The sequence below is a fragment of the Adiantum capillus-veneris genome, chromosome 9 (genome assembly GCF_014529385.1).
Source record: "Adiantum capillus-veneris isolate H3 chromosome 9, ASM1452938v2, whole genome shotgun sequence".
Classification (NCBI taxonomy): Eukaryota; Viridiplantae; Streptophyta; class Polypodiopsida; order Polypodiales; family Pteridaceae; genus Adiantum; species Adiantum capillus-veneris.
Window position 1 is genome coordinate 136,849,839 of NC_140939.1, and position 24,414 is coordinate 136,874,252.

A 24,414-nucleotide genomic window follows, 5' to 3' on the forward strand; every position below is an offset into this window, starting at 1 on the left:
CATTAGTCAAAATTGACCATCAATTTCTTTCCAAAACAATCAAATTAGGTTCTCAAAGTATGTCAATTGATTTACACACCTAATTCTAGCAATAAATTAGCAACACATTGGAATCAAATTAATCACCCAAAAATTGAATGGAGTAGGTCAATGCACTTACAATCCATTGCATCCAAGCTAATCCTTGCTCCACGTGAAAATTCCACCATGCACACACAATGGTGGCTCTTTCAAATTAGCCCAAAAATTGACCATTGTAGGCCAAAACTCAAACACTCAAATCATCAAATTAAGCATGGATTAGCACAAAGAACTTGATAAAATTGTTGATTCCACCTCTTATAAGGGGATTGAACATACATTACACATCAATGTTAGCGGTTAGGTTAGCAAAGTTAGCAAAAAATTAGTAAAAATTAGCATGGAATTAGTACAATTAGCATGAAAATGAAGCAAAATTAGTAATGATTAGTATGAAATTAGTGAAATTGAAGGTGGAATTGGAGGTTTGGGGTATTCATAACTCAAAATTAGCTTCAATTACTTGCACAAACATCATCAAATCAAACCAAAATTGAGTTACACAAACTCAAAACCAATGAAATTAGTAGTAAAAATACTCTATTCTAAACATCCTATACTCATTAGCTTAGGTTATCAATCCCCAGCAACGGCACCAAATGTTGGGGAAAATTGTAGCCTAACCTAAGTAACCCAAGACCAACAAAATTATCAATCCTAGGATCAAAAACCCGGCTAGGGCATGGAAGCATGAGCATCATTGGATGTATTGAATGAGAGGATTTAAGGGAATGCTCTTCCAATGCAATAGAGATTAGCCATGAATCACTAACTCTAATCACATCATCAATCAAGCATCACCTACACACATTAAGCCCACCAAAGTCCGACTTGCAATAGGCTAGAATCTCAAAGCACACTCATGAGAAGCACACACTAATTACATTGGTGTTGGCCTCTCCAACCACCACATGCCAATCAAGGTACTTCATCAAAAGCTACACACACAAGGTGAATGGTCCTAGAGTTTCAGTAAACCCATCCACACACAAGCAAACAATAGGGCACATACACTAATAACAAGATTAAGAATCAACTTAATCAACCTAATTAGAGATGTTAAATATCTCAAATTGAGTGCTCATACAACCGAGGCTCCAAAGGCTTCCGTTGGCTGCACGCGTAGGAAGGCCCGCTTAACCCTTGCATGAAGGAGGGTTGAACCCACTCCATGAGGGTAAGAGGCCAACAATTTACCATCAAGCTATTGGCCCTTGTTGTGCATAACAAGGAAAGATAGTCTACTTGTGTTGAAAGGAAAACTAGAAGGAAAGGGAAAGCTTCAAACTTCAAGGAAGTAGCTTTACCCTTCCTTTTCACTTGGAGGAAGGCAATTTTTCCTCCAAAATTTCTTTTTTCCTCAAGGAGGTAGCTTCAAAGTGAAGAAAAGCCTTAAACGATGAGTTTTTGTGAAGAATCATTAACGGTGTTCTTACAAAGAACGACAAGTGAAGCGCTCAACTTCCCGCAAGGCGAGGTTCGCATGCAACGCAAATCACGGAGCATACAAAACACAAAGACTTCAATTTCTCAAGGTACAAGTTGTGGTTTCTTTTTCTGTCTTTGCATTAGTGTGTGTTTACCATGGCCATTGAGGATATCCCACCTACACACACGTTTGATTTTGAGCACGTAGATCAAAATCAGGGCACCACGGGTGCTGCTGACACTAATATGCATGATGATGATGATCTAGGAGATCATGGGCTTGTAGATATGGCTTCTTTCAAGACTTTGGAACATCGCCAAAGCGTACTTGAAAGAAACCTCTCTGCACTCAATGAAAATGTTACCAATCTTACAGAGTTACTTGTGAAATTTATGAATTCAGAGACAACTCAAGGAGCCACAAGTGGCACGGTTCAAGGTAACCAAGCTCGCACGACTCAAGGAGTCCAAGAGACAAGTGTTGTAGAAGATGCAAAAGGTAGCAATGCATTACTTAAGAATATCACCATTCCTGAGTTTCACGGGGAAGAGCGTGATCGCAACAAGGATGCAGTCAATAAGTTCTTACACAAATGGAGTGATATTCATAGATTGAGACACACCTTGCGTATAAAGACAGCTATGGAAACAAGTCTATCTCTTAAAGGCAAGGCCTATAAGTGGTGGATGACATTTCCAATAGATGCTCGTCCTCCGTTTTGGGCTGCGTTTCAAGCTTCTTTCTCCAAAGAGTTTTTGGACTCCAATGAAGAAGATAAGAACTAGTTAGCATGGGATGCAAGCCGCATGTCTGGCCTCTCTCTCACACGGTACCTTTCAAGGGTATAAGCATGTTAACTTGTCATGATTTTTGGTGTCCTGGACAATGCTACTAAGAGGTGCTTGTTAGCATCTATTCAAAACCAAAGAGCAAGTGAAGTTTGAAATTTTAATAACCATAAGATATATTATTTGTTCCCTCCCATATGGGATGTGGACTCTGTTTTCGGTTACGACGACGACGTGGGGTGTGGCCTCTGTTCTCTCTCTCTCTCTCTCTCTCTCTCTCTCTCTCTCTCTCTCTCTCTCTCTCTCTCTCTCTCTCTCTCTCTCTCTCTCTCTCTCTCTCTCTCTCTCTCTCTCTCTCTGTGTGTGTGCGACGCACACTCCCTCTCTGTCTCACTCTCAGACCAGTTTACAGTTTGCCCTGTTCCTACTTCCTCCCTCCCTCTCCCTCCCTCTCTCTCTCTCTCTCTCTCTCTCTCTCTCTCTCTCTCTCGCATTGCTTCTTGCCTCGAAGTTGAGTTGTCAAAGCTTAGCAGACTTGCAGATATGGAAAACCAGCAGACAACATTATTGCCACTAGAAATGGAGGCAGAAGGGAGCCATTACAGAAGGGATCCATTACAGGAAATGAATCACAACTACCAGCATCCATCTCTTTCTATTATCAGGAAATATGAGACAGAAAGAAAGAGTAAACAGCGGGAGCACCGACAGATGACAACTAAACGAGGACATCATGCCGTTGACGATGAGGAGAAAAGGAAAATCTCCTTCGAGATTGTGAAAGCTTTCAAGAGCAGGACTGAAGGTCTCAACAAAGAAGCAAAGTGCGAAATCTTGAATCTTGCTGCTCAACATCCGCTTGTTCGGGCAATCCGTGATCAGTCTTTAGAGGAGGAGGCTGCTGTGTAGAGTGCAATTGTCTCCAATGTCCGCAACACACTAGCTATCGTCAAGCAGCCAGCTTCTAACGACGAGCTGTTTTTGAAGAATGCAGCATTGCAGATGATGATAAATTCAAAGGAAAACATGCCTATTGCCAAATTCTCCAGGGTCCTAAAAGTCGACCGTCACAGCTTGTTCAAAGCAAAATCACGGCAGGTGAAGTCTGGTGTCAATGCTCGACTGTTTTCATTGGCTGAATGTCACAAGCAACACAGTCATAGCCCTATCACAGATGAAATTAAGGAATTGGTCTACACATTTTGGACAGAGGAGACTCGTGTTTCACCCAACAAGAAGGATGTTTGTCGAAAGAGAGTGGGAAGGAAAAGCTATATAAAACACCCTGTGCAACTCCTGGATGAGTCTCAGGTGATCAATGACATACTTGCGCCATAACTTATGCATTCTAGCATGCTAGTAATCTACCTAGCATACAGAGCATGCTAGTTATCACAATATGTTATGCTATGTATGCCGTGCTAGTTAGCATAGTCTCACTCCTAGTACTATGCTGGGTATGCTGTTTAGCATGATAAGTATGCTGTCTAGCACAATATGTAAGCTACTATAACACCCTTTATGCTAGTTAGCATACCTATTATGCTAACTAGCATGCTCTGTATGTTCTTTGACACAATGAGTATGCTAGCTACCTTTCGTAGTATGCTAACTAGCATAATGGGTAAGCTGGTTTATGGTATATGCTAGTTAGCATTCCTGTATGGTGGGTATGGTGTTTAGCATAAATCTTCTGCTAGTTAGCATGCGTAGTGATCTTGAGGACATGGCTGGTTAGCACAATGTGTATGCTACTTTAACACCTTTTATGCTAGTGTGCTGGCTATGCTATTCAACATAACAAGTGTGCTGGCTAACAAAATATGTATGCTAGTTAGCATACCTTCTATTCTTCTTAGCACACTTTGTGTGGTTAACCATGACTCATATGTTAAACTACACACTGATTTTGCTTGTTATCACAGCTAGTATGCTAGTTAGCATACTCAGTTGTGCTAACTAGGAATATAGCATGCTAGTAAGCATACTCAGCTAGCTAACTAGCACGCTGAGTATGCTAGTTAGCACAGCTAAGAATGCTAAGTAGCATAACGGGTAAGCTGGTTTATGCTAGTATGCTAGTTAGCATATTCAGCTATGCTAACTAGCATACTCAGCATGCTAGTTAGCATACTCAGCATGCTAACTAGCATGCTCATGAGTATGCTAGTTAGCACAGCTGAGAATGCTAAGTAGCATAACGGGTAAGCTGATTTATGCTAGTTAGCATTCGTAGTGTGCTGGATATGCTGTTCAACATAATAAGTGTGCTGGTTAGCACAATATGTATGCTAGTTAGCATACCTTCTATTCTTCTTAGCACACATTCATGTGGTTAACAATGACTCATATGCTCATTACACACTGATTATGCTTGTAAGCACAGCTAGTATACTAGTTAGCATATTCAGCTATGCTAACTAGCATACTCAGCATGCTACCTAGCATGCTAATGAGTATACTCAGCATGCTAACTAGCATGCTGATGAGTATGCCTCGTATGCTAAACTACACACTAATTGTTCTTGTTAGCACAGCTAGTATGCTAGTTAGCATACTCAGCATGCTAACTAACATGCTGATGAGTATGCTAGCTAGTATGCTAATGAGTATGCTAGTTAGCACAACTAGTATGCTAACTCAGCATGCTAGTTAGCATACTCAGTATGCTGATGAGTATACTCAGCATGCTAACTAGCATGCTGATGAGTATGCCTCGTATGCTACACTACACACTGATTGTGCTTGTTAGCACAGCTAGTATTCTAGTTAGCATACTCAGCTATGCTAGCTAGCATACTCAACATGCTAACTAGCATGCTTAGTATACAATGTTATACCCAGTTACATGCATGTTAGGACCATACAATGTGCTGTTTAACACACCAATTTGTTTCTATGGTGGATGTATTAAGTAGCAATGCGTATAGTCCTGTTTGGATTATATCTCCCAGTAAACATACTGATCAAATATGGATATTGCAGGTTGAGCTCTTTCAAAGATTCAAACAAAAACATCCAGATTGCAAGATTGGCATGAGGATGTTTGAGATGTTAAAGCCATTCTTTTGCAGGAGGCTGAAGGATAGGTACACATGCTGTTGCGAATACCATGTGCAGATAACCTTTTCGAAAGACGCACTGAACCACATGCGCTCTCGTGCTTTTGGGCTGCATGATACATGTTGCAACTGTGTATGCAATATCTGTGCTACAGGCAAGAACATTAGCAGCCGCTGCCTGGCTTCACATCACACGTTCAAAGGTGTCACATAGATGTGGGAGTCCGTTCTCTGTCCAAAGCCAGCAGATGCAGTTTTCCATAGAAGGGAATGCCTGATGGGAGACTGTAAGATATGTGGAGTAAAGAAGTTAGAATTATGTTGCTTAGAAACAACAAAGCTAGGTAAGAGTATTAATGTGAAAGTATTTGCGTATGTAGAAGCAAAAGACAGGCATGGAAACAGTAAGAAAAGAAAAGATCTTTTGCATAAAGAAATGCACTGCTGGGAGTTTCTTCGACTGTTGCAGACCAAGTTGAAGCTCTTCATCACTCATAACTATGTGGCATGATGGCAAGGACAACAATTTAAGGATTGTATACTTCGCTTTCCGGATGATGTCATTGTCTCAGTTGTTGACTTTGCTGAAAATTACGCCTTCAAGGAGCAAAATGAGATTCAGTCAATGCATTGGCACTCTAGTCAAGTAACTATTTTTGTACACATAACGTACTACCGCAAGGCAGGGGAGGTAGTCAAAACAATCCACTTCTTCATATCAAATGATAGGGTCCATGACACATTGTTTGTGCAACATTGCTTCATGCTACACCGTGACTAGTTACAACAAGAGGGTGTCACTTGTAAACAACATTGGGTGTGGTCAGATGGTGCGGCCTCGCAATTCAAAGGAGCCAGACCTTTCTATTTTGTTGCAAGATATGGTGGACTCACAGGGATTGGGATGAGCTGGTTCTTCTTTGGATCAGGGCATGGCAAGGGCGAGCATGATGGTGCAGGAGCAGTTGTGAAAAGAACCTTGACCCATGAACAACTAAAACCTAATGGAGCTATATTGCAGCGTGCAGCAGATGTGGTTGCTTATTGCCAGGCCAACCTATCGCATGGAGCACCTGCATCATATCCTTCAAAAGAAAGGGAATGTGCTTGTGTGTTCTGGGAGGTTAAAGAGGGAGATGTTAATAGGGAAGTTAAGTGGAATTGTGCCACTGTGGCAAAAACTCGCTCTTTGCATGCTATTCGTGGTCACAACACGCAGGATCCAACTGCCCTTGCAACAAGAAAGTTGGCATGCTTCTGTGATGCATGCATGAACGGAAGGTGGAATCGCTACATCAATAAAGCTCACGTGGAGGCTTGGGATTATCAGATTCTGTAGCCATTACTTGAGCAAACAGATGAAGTTTTGACAGAGGAAGTCGTTGGCTATGATGACTTCACATACGAAGGTCATCATGATGTGTTGAGTAGCGCTCTATGTTCTGGAGACACATTTGCTGTAAATCCAGATGCTTTAACCAACGCCGAAGATGTGGATTTCTATCTGGTCAAGTGTGTTGCAGAAAAGGAGAAGGTGGAGAAGGGGTACATTGATGAATGGAGCAATGTAATTGACAGAGGCTCATATGTTGTGCAAGGACTGTATTACAAGCAATTGGATGCATACACCTTCAAGCTAGACCACAAGAAGCCTATCGTCCACCTACTTTCACATCTGGTGCGATGTATCAAAATACCCATGGAGCACGTCCCAAGGAGAAGTCAGGTGTACATAATCACTCCAGAAAGCTATGAAGCAATCTGTAATAGCATGCCCTTCAGCTTTTAAGTTGTATCCACTGGATTTTCTATATACCACTTTGCTGTAAGGGTATGCAGTTTTATTATAAAGTTGGTCAGCATGCTAACTATCAAACTGTTTACATCTTGTGTCAACATGCTAACTATCAAACTATTTACATTAATTGCCAGCATCAAATTATTTACATAGGGTTCAATTTTACAATGACAATCACTGCCCCAAAAACTCTTAAGGCCTCCTCGGAGGGCGCTTGTAGTGATCGGGCTGTCCTCGTTGTTTGTCTTCTTCCTACTGCCTCTTTTCTTTTCTCTCTGCTTCCTCCTCTGCTTCTAGGTTGGCACTATGTTGCTCACTTTATCTTCTTTCCCTCTCCAGCTTTTCTTTCTCTCTTTCTGCTTCTAGGTCAGCTTCCCGCTGTTTGCGACGAATTTCTTCCAATCTTTTAGCCTCTATATCCCTCTTTTGAATGTCAAGCAAATGTTTGACGACTGCATCAGAAAACTCATCTGAGCCTGTCTCAAACACATTATCAGCAACATATGCTTTCCGATCATCCGTTTGCAGCCAAAGAAAAAGCCAGGACTTCAAAGTTTCTATAAGGAAATTTTCCCTCTGCTCAGCACTTTGGTGCTCTAGACTAGGAGTAACAAGCCAAGTTTGTGGTGGGTTCTGAAACACTTTGTAGAAGCTATATCGATTATAAGTGTGTTTTGGGCGTTGTACCCCGGAGTGTGTTTCCAAAACAAGGATAAGTCTTCCATAAACACAGGTTTTCTCTGGATCTGCCAGGATTGCTTTGTACAGTGCGCTTGAGCAAAAAACCCAGTAATCTTTGGCACCTGCTCTTTAAAAACAGTACGGAAAATACTCATGACTTTACTATGGAGGCTTGTGCTCCATATAAACACATTAAAGAACTGCAGGCACCAGTCCAAAAAAAAGTTTTCCTTGCGACAGAACACCTACTTATCAAGTACATCGTATTTCAGCATTTCATCTACATATGCCGGGGGCTTTCACCAAAACGAGGCTCTACCACTGCCACCAAAAGACCGTTCAGGTCCAGCACCAGAGCCCTTTTTTCATCACATAAATGCAAATACATTTTCATTGGAAAACAAAATGCATGTCAGTTACAATACGCATTTGGGTTTCAAAATGGTCTAGCATATACAGTGAAGGGCACAACCGGGTAGGGAGAAATAAGTCTTAACACAATTTTTTGCAAGCTCTTGAGCGGGTGGCTTTCTTTTCACCTTTGGAGCTTTCAGCCTTGTCCGAACCACAAGCTCTTCTTGCAATGTCTTCGAGTACCTCTTCAAGGCCAACTTTTCTTTTCAGCTGAGCTTTACGCAAAAAACCCTCGAGAGGGCTGTTGTCACCAACTTCTATGTTGTCATTCTTCAAAGTTTCCCCTGAGCCACTAGCCACAATCTGTTGAGAAGCTTCTGCTTTGTCAGTTGCAGCAGGCATCGCTGGCACACGAGGCACACGAGGAGCCATGACAAAAAAATCATCTTCTTTTTCATCTTCTGAGTTCCTGCTCACATCACCGCCTTCCTCCGTTGTTTTCATGCTTTCATTTGGCATCTACTAGGAGCCCTCATCCACCCCTTCACTCCTTGCATCCAGCTCAACACCCTTCTCCGTCGAAGGGTTCTCACCTGTGTCCAGCTCATCACTCTCCTCGATCGAAAGGTCCTCCATTAAAGCCTTTCCCTTTCCCTTCGTGTCATGCACACTGCCCACATCACGGAGGGACTGCCCCAGGCCTGCAACAAAAAACGTGGATTAAGACTCATATAAGCATGTCATGTATGCTAGAAAATGTTTGATATGTTGTGACTATGTGTGCGGCCTGGCATACATTGGAATCCATTATGTTGACAAGCCCAGTATGCTAATTCGAATTTCTGAGTATGCTAACTAGCATATCCAATATGCTAGTTTGCATCTAGAGATGGTAGCTTAGTTACTAGATTTGCCATTATGACAAACTTACTCTAGTCTGTACACTGAGCACAAGTATGCTAATTAGCATACAAGATATGCTAATTAGCATACAAGATATGCTAATTAGCATACTGGGTATACTAATGAGCATGTTGGGTATGCTAATTAGCATACTGGGTATACTAATGAGCATACTGGGTATGCTAATTAGCATACTGGGACTGCTGGTAGCTAGCATACAAGGACTTTCTTCAGTATGCTAATTAGCATACCCAGTATGCTATTTAGTATTCCCAGTATGCTAATTAGCATACCCGGTATGCTATTTAGCATATCCAATATGCTAATAAGTATATCCAGTATGCTAATCAGCATACTCGGTACGTGAATCAGCATACCCAGTATGCTAATGAGCATTCCCACTATGCTAATTAGCATACCCAGTATGCTATTTAGCATATCCAATATGCTAATAATCATATCCAGTATGCTAATCAGCATACCCAGTACGCTAATCAGCATACCCAGTATGCTAATCAGCATATACAGTTTGCTAGTTAGCATTTGGATATGGTAGTTAACTTACTAGATATGCTAATATGCCAAACTTACTCTAATCTGTTCACTGAGCACAGGGTATGCTAATTAGCATATCCAGTTAGCACACTCAATATTCTCACTATGTATGCTAATTAGCATACCCAATATGCTAATTAGCATATCTTGTGTTCTAATTAGCATAATGGGTATGCTGATTAGCATACCCATTATGCTAATTAGAACACAAGATATGCTAATTAGCATATTGGGTATGCTAATTAGCATACAAGATATGCTAATTAGCATATCCAGTTAACACACTAAATATTCTAATTATCACACTGGGTATGCTAATTAGCATACCCTGTACAATCTTACCAGATGTTGGTGTGATTGGATGTCTTTGCCCTGTGGGTTTCCAACACCATTCTTGTGGTATCCTTTGCTGGCAGGTCACAGCTCTACATTTTGTTGATAAGGAGCATGCAGCTGCAAAGCAGAGAAAGTGGTAGCTATGCCCACAGGGCATCTTGACCGTGGCGGAGATTCCCTTTACTTCAAGTGGAAAACTGCAGCCATTGCACGGGTTGATCATCGTCCCATCGCATACCCCTTCTATACTTTCTATAAAAGTGCCCATAGCCATATTACACAGGGCAGTGGGAATGGAGGAGCCTTGTAGCATCTTTCTCATGTGCATTAGGAGCTGCAGTTGACCTTCACATGCATTCACTTTTGCTTCCATAACCTCCACATTAATATGCACACCAAAAAAAAGAGGAGCATGGTAAGTACATAGGTTTGTTGTGCACATATTCCAATCATACGGTAGAAGCATAAAAGTCACGCACTTACACGCTGAAAAGTTGAGTCAGCAGCAAGAGTGTCCTCACTGTCAGGAAATGCCAAACCTTCCAATGTCTCTTTAAATGTCTCTATTTTTACTTTACACTCTATTTCCCTCTTTGCATCCACGCTGTCGCCTGTAGTAACCTCTATAATTCATTTTCAGCGTCATGAAGCTTTTGTCTCATAGCAAGCACAATTGGGGTGACCCTAGCATTGCTTTCTTGGACAACCCTCGCAGCCTCAAAGTCTGATTTTGCAGTTAGAAGATGTTCTTTAGCATCTTGCAGTTGTTTGGTGAGAATTTCAGAGGCAGCCTTTATGTGCTGCAAATTCTCAACGCCAAAAAATGACAGGCTTTCAGCCTGCTGGTGAGTGTTGTGGCGAGAGATGGGTGTCTCCTTGGTATCCTCCTTCATTTCAGCTTGCGCCTCCTCGATGTTTAGACATACATTGTGCATCCTCCACTTTTCGACATGGGCCTCGTAGTACCCTTTCTCTCGGAGGTCCTGCAAATGCTGGACAGCGAATTAAGCCCAATTGAATTGCATGGCTGAGCTACTTGCAATTGCCACCGAGCTGAATTCTTTTACAAACCCCTTGGCGAATGCAGAGTTGATCTCCATGTTTGTTGGGGGCTTCTGGTACACCTTGTAATGCAGCTGCATCACCTGGTCGAACATATCAGTACGCAAACAACTGCATTTAATGCGATAGTGACTACGATTCTTTGACTCTCTGAAAACACTAAACCACTCCACATCACTGATCTGATCCCACCTCACTAGTTTGGGGTTGGCACCAGCCAGGGAGAGGCCATGAACTTCATTGAACTCTTCTGCTGTAATACAGAACATGCTCTGTACTGGGACTGTGAACTTTGGAGCTTTCCATTGGTCTGCACACCCCCAATGTCACAAGATTAGCAGTAGGAAAGTGCAGTATTGAGCACTTCCTTTCAATTTCAAGGTTTAAATCAAACACTGGTTTATGCTTCTTGAGCCAGACTTCGACTTGAGCGATTGTATTTCAAGTGACTATTCACAAGATGTCCTATTGCTAAAGCCGACATCAAGGGACAACTCTCCAGCCAAGACAGCACCAGCTACTATCCTCGCAAATCATAATGAGGTAGAGAGAGAGAGAGAGAGAGAGAGAGAGAGAGTACCTGAGTCATCCTTCCCCTTTGTATGCAAGGTCTTTGCCATTGGGGATGTTGGGGAATCAGAGAGCTTCACCCTTTTTCGGGGCGGAGAAGAAGCAACAGAAAGTTCAGGGGTCGACTTTGTTTCTGGTTCTCTCTTACCTCTGGCCCCTGCGCCCCTCTTACCTCTGACCCCTGCGTCCCGCTTCTCTCCATGCATGTTGACTGCCCCACTCCGCTTCTCTCCACGCATTTTGACTGCCCCACTCCCCTCAGAGTAACACTGCGTAAATGGTCAGGAAAGTGGATTCAGGGTGGTCTCCCTATTTTGAAATATTCGATGGATTCCCACACGTTTGAAAAGTTACACTCTCATTATGCTTACAAGATATGCTTGTTGCCACATGATAACTAGCACAAAAAGCATGACAAGTTAACATGCTTATACCCTCAAAGTATCGAGAAATCATATTAAAACTAGACGGTTTAGATGAATTCCAAAAGATACGGGGTTTTAATAGGGGTCTTGACAAAGACTATCGTCTTCATTTCAAGACCCAACATCCAAAAACTTTGGAAGAAGCCATTAGTCATGCACAAAGATATGATGATGACCAAGAGAGGAAAGGAAATGTTCCCTACTCTAAGAATACTTTTGCTAAGAGCAATGTGGCTAAGAGCCAATGGCGAGGTAGATCTCCCACACGTTCCAAGAGGAACAAGAGACAATCTACCTCTCCACGCCCACAAGAGGCTAAGAAGACTAAGCAATCACGAGATACTCCACGTGGGTCTCTCAGCACTGCTGATGTTGAGCGTGCAAAGAAACACAATTTGTGTTTTAGATGTCTTTCAGACTAACATAACAAGAAAGATTGTCATCTTTTGCAAGGCAAAGAAAAATCCATGCACACGATGCAACACCTCACATTAGATTCATCTCCTAAATATTGTGTTGTAGAGGTTCTTCATATGGAAGAAAAGCACAAGTGTTGTGTGCCTTCTTCAATGTGGCAGCCCACCTTTGGCCCCCATGATTTGATTCGCATGCATGGAACTATTAACGAATAACGTGTTCGTATTTTAGTGGATGATGGTGCAACTCATAACTTCTTGAACTATAAGCTAGTCAAGAAATTGAAGCTTACACAGACTCCCTACTCTCACAAGTATGTGGTGGAGCAGATATCTGGGAATGATAAAGAAGTATGAGACACGGTAGTTCAACGGGTTGAGCTTATTGTTCAAGATCATACGATGACCCTTGAATTCCAGTTATGAACATGAACCATGTTGATGTAGTTTTAGGACGAGAGTGGCTGCATGGTTTAGGAAACACATTGCACACTAGTTATGAACACAACTCCTTATCCTTTATGGCCAATGGTAAACATGTGCTTTTGCTTGGTGAGAAAAATATACCATCTGCACCTCTTATATGTACAGCCGAGCTTTCTATTTTGCAGAAAGCAAATTTAATAGATGAAGTCTTTTTGTGTTACTGCTTGTCTCCAAGTCTTGTGAATTCTCAAGAGCAAAGTGCGGTGAATTCTAGTAATGGTATGCAAAGTGCAATGGATTTTATTGATAAACAAAGTGTTAACAAATCTAACGAGCAAAGTGCTCTCAATTCTAATTCTATAGAGCAACGTGCAATTGTTGTAAAACACACATTACAGGAATTACAAGATTCTCCATCCCCGCATAACTCTAGTTTACTTTCTCCTTTTGCACGGCAAAAGCTGACTCACTTGCTTACAAAGTACAGTGATGTTTTCTCAAGTGATTTACCACCGGGTTTACCCCCCTACACGTGATGTGCAGCATGGCATAGATGTCTTGCCAGGCACTAAACCGGTGAGTAAACCACCTTATCGTATGAGTTCTAAAGAAGCCAAGGAGGTTGAGATTCAGTTGACTGACTACCTCACTCGTGGTTTCATTAGACCTAGCACTTCGCCTTGGGCATCACCAATTCTATTGGTAAAAAGGAAAGATGGTACTATGCGCATGTGCGTAGATTATCGCGGATTAAATGCGATAACCATCAAGAACAAGTATCCTCTGCCTCGAGTGGATGAGTTGTTTGATCAACTCCACAGGGCAAGCTACTATACAAAGATATATCTTCGTTCAGGATACCACCAGGTACGTCGTATCCTACTGCAAGATATCTCCAAAACTGCCTTTAGAACACGGTTCGGGTATTTTGAATCTTTTATTATGCCTTTTGGTCTAACCAATGCTCCAACTACATTTATGACACTCATCGATAGTGTCTTACGTCCCTATCTTGGAAAATTTGTTGTGGTTTTCCTTGATGATATTCTTATTTACAGTAAGACTGAAGAACACATAGAACACTTACAATTAGTGTTTGAACAGCTACGACGCGTTGTATGCTAAGCAAAGCAAGTGCAATTTCTTTAAAACAGAGATACATTACCTCGGTCATGTGATCTCTTATTCTGGCATCAAGATGGACACTGACAAGGTCGCTGCCATTCTTTGATGGCCACATCCCAACACGGTTGAGGAGCTTCAAATATTTTTAGGCATGGCTGGATTTTATTGACAGTATATCCGTGACTATGCCAAAATCATTGTTCCTATGACGGATCAACTTAAAGCAAAAGGTAAGACCTTTTCTTGGGAAGAAGCCCAAAAACGCAGTTTCGAACAGCTCAAGGTAGCTATAGCCACTGCTCCCATCCTAGCGTCGAACCACTTAAGCCGTTTGTGGTAGAGGCTGATGCTAGTGATAAATCCATTGGTGTGGTACTTCTCCAGGAGGGAAGACCTATAGCCTTTGAAAGTAAAAAGTTAGATAGAGCTCAACAGAATTATTTTGTCTATGAGAGAGAGCTCTATGCCATAATTCACGCTTTACGAAAGTGGCGACACTATTTATATGGTGCTGACTTTGAAGTAGTTTTTGACCATGAGAGTATCAAATGGTTTACTACTCAAACAGACTTGAAGGTCCGTAAAGCTAGATGGACATAAATCCTTCAAGATTATGATTGTAAGCTACGATATCGCAAGGGGTGATATAATAGCGGATGCATTAAGTCGGATGCCTCAGATTAATTCACTTGATTTCACGGAACTAAAGAGTGGATTTTTGGAGTCATTACGTGGCAAGTGTGCACAAGATTACTCATATGTAAAGTGTGTAGTGCAATTTTAAAAAGGTATCCCTCACACTTACATGTCTCTGAACAGCCAGATCAACTTGTCTCTACACGCGCAGATAGAAACTCCAACATACAGAGCTCCACCCCTACTCAGGAAGAGCTTAAGCGATGGAAGAATTTTTCCATTGATGATGGCTACCTACTCCACAAAGGTAGAGTATGTGTGCCAAAGGACTCAAACACTAGGCGCCAAATCTTATTTGAGTGTCACGATAGTCCAAGTGCTGGTCATCCAGGTATCCGTAAGACGTATGCCTTAGTTCGACGGCAATTTTATTGGCCGGGCTTACATCATGATGTTCAAGAGTACGTACTAAACTACCAATAGTGCCAAGTTAATAAGGCAGAGCGCCTCAAGGTAGGTGGCCTTTTACATCCTTTAGAGATTCCACAAGGTAAGTGGGAGAGTATCTCTATGGATTTTGTAGTAGGACTACCTACTACAAATCGTGGCCATGATGCCATTTGGGTAATTGTAGACCGTCTCACAAAGATGGGTCGATTCATTCCCACTAAGACTACGGTTAAAGACACCGGAATTAGCACGGCTATTTGTAGAGCATATATATAAACTCTATGGTCTTCCGGCTAGTATCATTAGCGACAGAGATCGAAAGTTCGATAATCACTTCTGGAGAGCTGTGTTCCAAAAGTTGGAAACTAAACTTAATCTAAGTATGACTGATCATCCACAAACGGATGGTCAAACAGAAAGAGTTAATCAAGTGCTAGAGGATATGCTATGAGCATACATTAGCAAGAAGCAAACCAACTGGGAAGACTACTTACCTATATTGGAATTTTCTTATAATAGTTCAAAGCATGTGACTACAAGGTTTAGTCCATTTATGCTTTTGTATGGATTTCAACCTAGATAACCCATTACGGTGGGGTTGGTTAAGGAGAAGATACAACAAGCAAAGGATTTTCTCTAAGACCATTTTGACATGCTTTCAAAGAAGGAGACAAGGTTTTCCTTAAAGTTTCAGAGCATTCAGAAGGTCTGAAGACGGAAAAAGTTGCTAAACTTTCACCACGCTATTGTGGACCGTTTACCATTCTCAAACGTATAGGTCAAGTTGCCTATCAGTTAGCTCTTCCAGAGCACTCACGAGTTCATCATGTTTTCCATGTTAGCCGTTTACGAAAACAGCTAGGACAGAATGATAATGTCATTAACACAAGTGTGATGGCTGACCTTATCGAACCGCCAAGAATTCCTCATGAGCTCGAAAAGATTTTGGATTCTCACGAGCTTTGCACTAGACATCATGTCAGACGACAAGTGTTGGTAAAATGGTTAGATAGACCTGAAGAAGGTTCTACATGGGAGAATGTCTCCGCACTTAAGAAACATTTTCCTACATTTGTTTTTGAGGACGAAAACGATTCTCCAAGGGGGGGGGGGGTAATGTAAGGACATGGGTCCTATGGGCAAGGCCGGACAGTGTGTACGCTAGGGGGAGGCTATAAGATAGCACGGTTGGGTGGAGACTAGCACACGCATTACCACCGTCCTTTCATGCATTAACAATGTTTTTTTAAGATAAATAATCACAAGTGAAATAAACTAAAATAAATGCAAAAAAATAAATAAATATCAAAGAACAATTATCTAGTTTAGTGAAAGATGCATACCAAATCAGCAGTTATTAAATGGGGGGATAAATCCTCCTTGGTTGTCCAAGAATAAAGGGATGTCCATTGGTGAGAGGGTTGGCTGATGAATAATCATTTTCTCCTTAGGTTCAAGTCCGAGCACTTTCGTGTACACATAGTACATATGTTTGCATTCCAAAAAGGATTTGTTTGTCTTCTCTCGCTTTTGAAAATCCGGACATGTGTAAAGTCCCCAACCCGCCAATACCAAGATCGGGATGGGATTCTTGACAGGTCTCTAGGTCTAATAAAAATCAGAGTCTCTAAACAAGAAAAATCCAAGGAATAGACCTTTACCATTGACAATGGCTTGGGTTTATAACCTTAGAAGAAGACCTAGTCCTATCTCGCAGCAGAAACGGGACAACGTATTAAAAGTCCAAAGAACTATTTCGTCCCTATAACTGCCACAATTGGGTTAAGGTATCCTCAACCAACGCTTTTTTCCCCCTAACAAATGTGAGGGCACAACCGCTAGTGGACTCCTCTTCCAAGTGAAGAAGTTTTCTAAACATTTTAGTGCGCAGGGATGGATAGTTACCTGACTAATCAGGTCCACCCATCCATGATTGACAACCTTAGTCAATCCTCACTTGCCACCCCGCACTCATACATGATTCATTTATCTTACTATCACATTGTTTTAAACATTTAAAATAATGGTTTCTTTTAACGTTCCATCACAGTAATTCCTTGAAGACAGCATTGAAAGCATTCTTTTAGAAAACAGACATCTTTAAACTTAAGACAGGGTACTGTCAATCAAAACATTGTCCATAATAACCATGACCAGTACTCTTCTTGTCTCAAGACCACCTAAGGGTGAAAAACAGCACCCATTCCTCATTCAAATCCGGAGTGGATAAACCCCCACCCAAGGTTCCGGGTGCCCATACACCAAACCAGTTGCCCTTACAACCGGGCGGCTCCCCTAGGATAAAAACGGTATCCTAACTTATGTAGAAACATCAAGACATGACACGGAGTAGAAACTCATCGTTCATGGGGGTAACCGACTTAACCGTGGCTAGAAAGCCAATCATTATCATCAATTTATACTAAGTAGTCGGAGGTGTCTTGAGACAAGTTGTCTTAAGGATGATCAATCATATCTTTCCTATTTCAACCAGTTTTAACCCAAACAATTCTTTCCTACATTATAAACAAATGCACTTGGGAAGTTACCTTCCGTTCAGCCAGTTTGAGCCCAAAAAATGTAATTTCATCTCATTTCTGAATGGAAAACCTGTCCATTTTTCAAATATTGTAATTTTTGTTATTCTTACATAGATAATCAATAGTCAGGGAAATGAGCTTTGAGATTGTGAGTGATTATTATCCAAAAACGATATTTAGTTCCATTCTATCCCAAATTTGAGCCAATTTATCATTTTTAAACCTTGGCTAATGTATAAAAACTATTTTTTTGTGAAAACCTTTTAAGTTTTTGGATGATCAAGCATACGTCCTTGTCTCTAAGCTGTGTGTACGCTCTCTCTCTCTCTCTCTCTCTCTCTCTCTCTCTCTCTCTCTCTCTCTCTCTCTCTCTCTCTCTCTCTCGTTACCATATACACATGGTAACAAGAGTAGTGATGTGTGTGAACACACTTAGGACGCCGGGGTATTTTTTCCCTCACTAGGAGGTTTTTTCCCCCGTGCATTGTATATACGCCCATCATTCTAGGGATATCAATCTTTGCATTGCACACTAAGTAATACACTCTTTGTTGTGTGCCTTGAGCTTCCTTCATCTTCTCCAAGTTGTGTGTGTTTTCCTACAACCCTAACTCCAATAGATGGTATCAGAGCAATTTGCATCATCCCAAGCTTAGTCGCCAGCAACTCCAGCACACGCCTGCTCACTTTCTCCGATTTTCAATGAGTGGCGAGTGCTCGTAGGTCGACAAACATTTTGGGAGTGCTCATAGAGCATAGTCTGCTTAGATTTTTTATTAGGGTTCATCTCGGACTCCGTTTCCACTACAAGCAGTATAGCATAGGCCATTTCGTCATTTTGTGCAAAAATTCTATGAGTGTTGTTTTTTGCATACTAGGTCCCTTATAGTCTTCTACGGATTTGTGCTATATAGCACATGTTGTTCCCACTTTTTTTATCTTCTTTTTGGATAGTTTTCACATCAAGCGCATCATTTACCATGGCTAACAACAACAGAGATGTGTTCAAGATGCTTGCTACCGAGGACAGATTGGATGGGGTCAATTACCCTATGTGGGCTTATATGATACAACATATTCTTGTGTCAAAGGGCGTTTGGAAAATTGTCCAGGGCATTGATGTATATCTAGGTTATGCGGATACATGCGATGTTGAGAATGTTGTAGGTCTTGCTGCAAGTATTGCTGCTATTAGATTTGTTTTGTCTACGGCTGAGCAAGATTGTTGGGATGTAAAAGATGCGCAAGCTCATGCATTGATTGTTGTTAGCGGGTCACCACAACGGACGTCTGCAACATAGCTATTTGGCAATAACATAATGTGAACACGCAAGGAAGAAACTCCAGATGGGGTACGCAGACTCAATGAGATTGTCAATTTCAAAGAAATGAATCTAAAGAATGTTCATGCATCTACAATAGCAAATGAATAACTTCCTAGTCAGAAAATCAGTTTATGTCCAGTCTCACTGCTCTAGGTCATCACGCCTTTTCGACATCCAAATGAATTCAGAATGCAACAAAACTTAAGGAGAGGTGTTACAACACCTAAGGGCATATCTGGGAAGGTACAAAAATCACGATCCATCTCAAAAAATGTATAGAAAATTGAAACAGAACTACCCATAAAGCTTCCCTTCAGGCTTAGAAACACTCTTCCAAGGTCAAAACATAAAAAAATAACCATTTAAGACCTCAAATCAACGCATTTAGCTCACAGACAAGGCATCACAAACCAGAACAAAATTGAAACTGATTACACTTAGAGTAAAGAGCAAGAGACGTGGAACACAAAGTGTTATTCAAAATTGAATTATGATTACTAGACAAGGAGAAAGGTTAATTACAACTTGTAGCAGAAGTAGAGCTCTCAGTCGATGTCCAATAATTCCCAAAGATAATGATAATGTGTCTTTCAAAACTAAGGGTTTTGATTTAAAAACTTGGGACCCTTTCCCACAGCCATTGACCACTTTACAAGGCTTGTAGGTTCTGAGTGGGTAATAGAGAATAACAGGCTAAATTACAATTGGAGAATCATCAATAGAAAAATTACAAGGCTTCTTTTGGAAAAAAGGATTGAATACAACAAAGTTTGGCGTGTATTCGGGCTTTTAGGTGACAGTCTTTTGTATCCACCAAACATTCTTCCCTTCCTATTTATTGCACGTCCTTGTGCAATTGCATTTGACTGTTGCCTTTAGTAGTTTATCAGTCTTTTTTTTAGCGTCCCTATGAGTTGTCTTAATTTCTCTGCCCATGCTTCGATCTCCACCCTTGTTGCCAGCTCTCTTAATGGCTTACTTTTGAGAGTGCTCTGATATGAGATATGCCGAGACGGTAAATCCTTGGTCATGGGATCAAATAAAGAGGAGTCAATTTCAAAATCCTGTCATGAATGCCTCCTCGAAGTTTTGCATGTAGTGTGAGGGCAAAAACATGACTCTTGCATATAATCCCATGATGATGTTTTTGCTGGGAACTTTAGTTTCCATATTCTAGCATAATCCTTCCATAAATACCTGCCAGGGATGCTCCGCTGCTTCAATATCATTGAAAGCCGTTATGCAGGTGATTAGCATTTTTGCAATCTTTACAAGCATCTGGTATGCAAGATCTGACACTTCCTTCATTATGTTGATAACTCCTTTGAGTGTGTGAATCATATACTTCTCTGAGGGAAGAAGGTTATTGCTTGGCTTTGTTATCACTATGTAGTTGAGAACAAGTGGTCTCTTGCTTTGCTAGGAATAGAATCTATCCCAGGATCGCCGTCTGTTGATGGGACAATAGGTCGAGTTGATCCAGAGATGTTGTGGAGCATTTCTGTAATAGGTTTCACCTGCTAGACGCTGTTCAAACCATTTCCTTTGCCATGTTGGTTGATTCTTGATAATCATTTGTACCTTTATAGTAGTTACATGAACCTCCTTGTAATCACCTTTGTGGTTAGGCTCGATGGTAGGCAACAATTTTCTTTTCCATAAGAGAGCCTTCTACCTCATAAAGGGAAGCGCGATCATTTCATGCCCTAGATTCTTCATCACTTCTTCAGGTATGATCATGAAAAGTGTAGCTGACTCCAACACCTTGAGTTCATATTGCAGATACTCTTTGTGTGAAAGATCTCTTATTTTTTATATCCATCACTGAATTTCATCTTTTGCAGTGTCGGAGATTAATGTATCGACTGGATCTTCAAACTCTTGCATTGTCGTTTGTGTTCTTGTACTTGGCATATCTGCATGGTGAGTTTCCAATGTGAACTGTCACTGTCCTACTGTTTAAGTGACTTCTACAAGGGTTGGCTGGGCTTGTTTCAGCTGTGTTGCACGCTGGGAAACCAATTCTTCATTTGACTTTGCTAGTTATTCTCGTAGCTCTTCAATCTCCTCATCTTTAGCTTTTTGTAAAGCTCTATGCCCTCCTCTTAGGATTTTCCTGTCGTAATGTTCTTAAGCAAGGGCATTATTTAGATCTTGTACCTCTTTTGTCAGAGAGGTTGGTTTAGTTGACGTACTATTTGATCTTGGCATCTCTTGCAAGGCTAAGACCTATGTAAGAGTTTTGCTCACCACTGCATATGACTCTCCAAGATTTTCATTTTGATGCCTCCTTTTGGTTAACTCTTCCTCTAGTCATTGCCGCTCTACCTACAGCAGTTCAAGATTGTATTTGGCCGTGCTGGCTACCTCCTTCTTGGTGTCTTTCAGCTTTAATTTTTGCAGGTTGTAGAGTGTTCTTTGGCATTGAAATTGGATCTTGAACTGGTCCAAATGTGTGTTGATGTCAAAAGACCTGATCAGTTGTGCCCCTTCTTCTATCACAGTCGGTGAATGAGGTGACCTTGGCCTTTGTTGTTCTTTTTGACCTTGATCTGAAGTAGTGCTAGCCTCAATCGTCGTTGTTCCTTCTGTTATCCTTACTTGTTCATGTTGTGCTTCACGAGCCGCTGGAGTTGTCGTGATCTTTGGTACCTCTATGTCATCTTCTTGAACTGTTTGCTTTGGTGGCAGCACTTTGTATGTTGTTTGTTCACGAAGGTCCATGGTGTATTCTTTTCTCTCCTTTTCAACCTTAGGATTAGTTGGCTCTTGAGTAAGGGAAAGTATTTTTGCCTCAATTGGTGATGGCATGTTTTCTATTTGACCTCCAATGTTGTCTAAATTACCTTTCTCTACTTGGCTTTCTGCTTTGTTAGTGTTGTCTTTCTCCTTTGCCTTGGTAGACTCGTCAGATGATTCAAGATCATCAACGCATGGGCATTTTACTTCTTCTCTTTCTCTTTGTTCCATATTGCATTTAAGCTCATTCTGAATTCGTTGCTGCATCTCGCTGGCAATATTTTAATTTTTTGATACCTCTTCTTTTTCGCTGTTTGATTCTTTATAGAGCTTCATCTTTTCTATGTTGGAGAGGTATGTCCTCTCTTTTATCGTCTGCCTCCGTTCCAAGACTTCTTTTTTCCTCATTCTTTGTTGGGGAAGTCTTTCCCTTTGTGCTTGATCTTCTTCCATCGTCCTCCCTGCTTGTGTAATGGGAATTGCCTCTACTGCCCTGGTTGATCTCATCTTTAGTCTTGTTTGTCTAAGTTTAAATTGATCTTCTTGTCTCTCCTTTGAAGACTGATACTCTAAGGGAGTTTCTCTATCCTTAGCTAGATCACTTGGAGTCTTCTAGTCAATATTATAGGGTTAAAGCATGGGTTGGTGGTGCAAAAAGTAGTGTCCTTGACACCTCTTGTGAGGCACTCTTGGATGGTGTACTTTTGGCAGTTTTCAAAAGCCAAAAGATAAATATTCAATATTTCTAAAAGGCATTGTGCCAACCACTTTAACGGTTCTTGATTTAGTCAAAGGCAAGACTCTCTACCTACCCCTTCAGCAGTCTACGAGCTCCCTCTCTCTCTCTCTCTCTCTCTCTCTCTCTCTCTCTCTCTCTCTCTCTCTCTCTCTCTCTCTCTCTCTCTCTCTCTCTACCTTGCAAGAAGAGGGAAAATTGTAGCAGGAAGTTGTAGAGGGACCTTGCGGAGAATTGTCATAAGGTGTGGAGACTATGGTCCTAGGAGATCGGGATGGAGATGTTGCAACAAGAGATTGGCCAGCAGGTTGTGTCCAAGCCAGGAGCCTCCACTCGATTGTCACCTTTTGTGGAATGTCGATTTCAGCAATTTGGAGAGCACGTTCCGCACCAGCAATAGCCTCCACACAATTTCCATGTTGGATGGCCGGTCATTTCTTGTGGTGTCGAATGTTTGGAAGAGAGGATTGTGCATGACCAGGCACCTCCAAGTACACTGCAGGGATCTGAGTACTTTCAGCAGCATGTGCAATACAGTCCACTTCATGATGACATGCCTCACAATTACCACAAGGAAGACTCAGTCACAATTCACCATGAAGGTAACCGTCAGATGCAAGAATATTGGTCTATGATGAAAAGAGAGAGCCGTAGGAGACAACGAGAAAGTGATGCATCAGGTTCAAGGTCAACAGAAGATGTGAATCAGGTTTGCATGAAAGTCTCAAAATGCTGGCAGGAAGCAACAAAAGGCATGACTTGTGATGCTAAGAAAACCGCCTTTCAATGTCTTCTAGGACTGCCAATTTTTAGACGTTTGCATCATGCATCTAAGAAGTCAATACTATCCAATATTCAATGCACAATTACTAAAGTCAAAGCATCCATGTCTGAAGAAGAGCTAAAGATTAAAAGATGTCTGCATGATGTTAGCGAATAGTGAAGGAGATCCATCAAGGTCTATTAGCAACTCCAAGATGGTCAGATTTATTGGATTGCATCGGCAAAACTTTGCAGTAGCCAATTTGCTGTTAAACAGGCTAAGGCTGGCGCATTTCCTTTGCAATTATGTAGTCATCAACTACTTAAAAGTTCCACCATCACACAGGTGACAAAAGACCTTGTTTTTTTCTTCTTGGCATACAGAGACAAGAGTGTCACCAAACAAAAAAATATGTGTGTCAGGAACGATTGGGCAGAAAATCTTACATAAAGAATCCAATACATTTTCTTGATGATTAACAGGTATGCTCCTAAAGTTTCATAGGTATGAACTTTGGATATAGAGAAAAGTCATAGAGTTCCTTTCAAAGGTAGTCATGGAAGTACCATGATAGTACAAAAGGCTCTTTAGGTACTCTGGATCTTTGAAAGAGTTTAGAATACCTCGCAATGGTAGTCTTGAAAGTACCATGCGAGTCTAAATAGGTTCTATAGGTACTTTGGAGGTAGAAAAAGTTCATAGAGTTCCTTTCAAAGGTAGCCATGGAAGTACCGTGACAGTAAAGAGGCTCTTTAGGTACTCTGGATCTTTGAAAGAGTCTAGAATACCTCGCAAAGGTAGTCTTGAAAGTACCATGAGTTCTTTCAAAGGTAGTTATTTACCATGAGAGTGAAGAGGTTCTCTAGGAACTTTGGAGGTAGAAAAAAGTCATAGAGTTTCTTTCACAGGTAGTCATGGAAGTACCATGATAGTATAAAGGCTCTTTAGGTACTTTGGATCTTTGAAAGATTCTAGAATACCTCGCAATGGTAGTTTTGAGAGTACCATGCGAGTCTAAATAGGTTCTCTAGGTACTTTGGAGATAGAAAAAGTTCATAGAGTTCCTTTCAAAGGTAGTCATGGAAGTACCATGACATTAAAGAGGCTCTTTAGGTACTCAAGATCTTTGAAAGAGTCTAGAATACCTTGCAAAGGTAGTCTTGAAAGTACCATAGAGTTCTTTTCAAAGGTATTCATGGAAGTACCATGACAGT